Genomic DNA, 1,265 nt, shown 5'->3' with positions numbered 1-1,265 from the left:
ACAAACAAACAAAAAATATCGTTTCCCACACGTCTGCACAAAGCCAACACAACCCCTTCTTCGCACCGACGAAAACCCGCACAGAGCAATAATAATCGAAAACCTGACGCACTTCCGAGACCCCTTGTTCCCCGGCAGCGTCGTCCGCTCCCGCAGCTGCAGGGAAATTCGCGAGTCCTCATCGCAATTCACGGAAGGACTCGAGCTGCTCATCCCTTTCCTTCGGCATGACGCCCCTGGAATCGAAGGTATATGCTAGGTGCGACTATCGAGGAATAAATATCAGTGCAGGAGTGATGTAGGTGAGAAGCAGTCGATAGCAACATGAGCGGATATATATAGCATATATACAGAGATCGAAAAAAAGATTATATATACATGGATGATAGATTTGTTATCGTGAAATCAACCTAACAACGCAAGCAGTTATATCACCCAATCATTTCAAATCCATCTTCACTAACACCCCCCCCCCTTTGTCGCATCTACCCACATCTTTATCTACGATGAATGTTCGAAGCCCCGACGTGTATTTAATCAAGACCAGCAGGATCGTCTCAGCGTGTCAGCAAAATTCCTTCTCCCTTTATCGGCCTGATCACCAGCATACAAGGCACCCTCACTCCTTCTCCGTCTCTCTCTTTCTTTCCCTCTCTCTCTTTCTCTCTTCCTCCCCCTCCTTGGGCCTGTCCACACACACACACCAACCATTTGTCCCTTTCTCCCCTCGTCATCAACAACGGCCCTCCCCCCCCCCTCCCTACATCTCTCTCGCTCTCTCTGTCTAATGCTATCTCTCTATGCCTCTCTCACTATCACGTTCTATTTCTTTTGCTATTTTTTAACATTCTCTCACTCCCTCTGCTGTTATCTCTCTATGCCTCTCTCACTCCCTTGTCCTCTTTCTGTCTTTCTCTTATGCCCTAGGTTTCTTTCTATCGCCATCTGTCTAAATCGTCTTCTGCCCCCTTTCTCTTCTCCTGTTGCCATTATCTCTCTCTCCCTCTCCCGATCTTTCCTTGATCTCTTTTTACAACTATCTGTCTTATCCTCTTTTACTCATTCTCGTGTTGCCGTCTGTCTCCCTTGTTCTCATATTCTCTTTTCTCTCGTTCTCTCCTTCCCTTGCTATATATCCCTCTCTCACTCCCCCTTCCCCCCCTCTCTCTCCGCTTCCCCCACCCCTTATTCTGACCACCACTGGAAGTTGCTATGGTCGATAATTCTAAAAGTTAGCCTCGCGAAACGAACCCATTGTGTGTGTG

Source organism: Penaeus monodon, chromosome 25, assembly GCF_015228065.2.
Source record: "Penaeus monodon isolate SGIC_2016 chromosome 25, NSTDA_Pmon_1, whole genome shotgun sequence".
Classification (NCBI taxonomy): Eukaryota; Metazoa; Arthropoda; class Malacostraca; order Decapoda; family Penaeidae; genus Penaeus; species Penaeus monodon.
The sequence above is the reverse complement of the archived record's forward strand: the minus strand, read 5'-3'. Positions refer to the sequence as shown.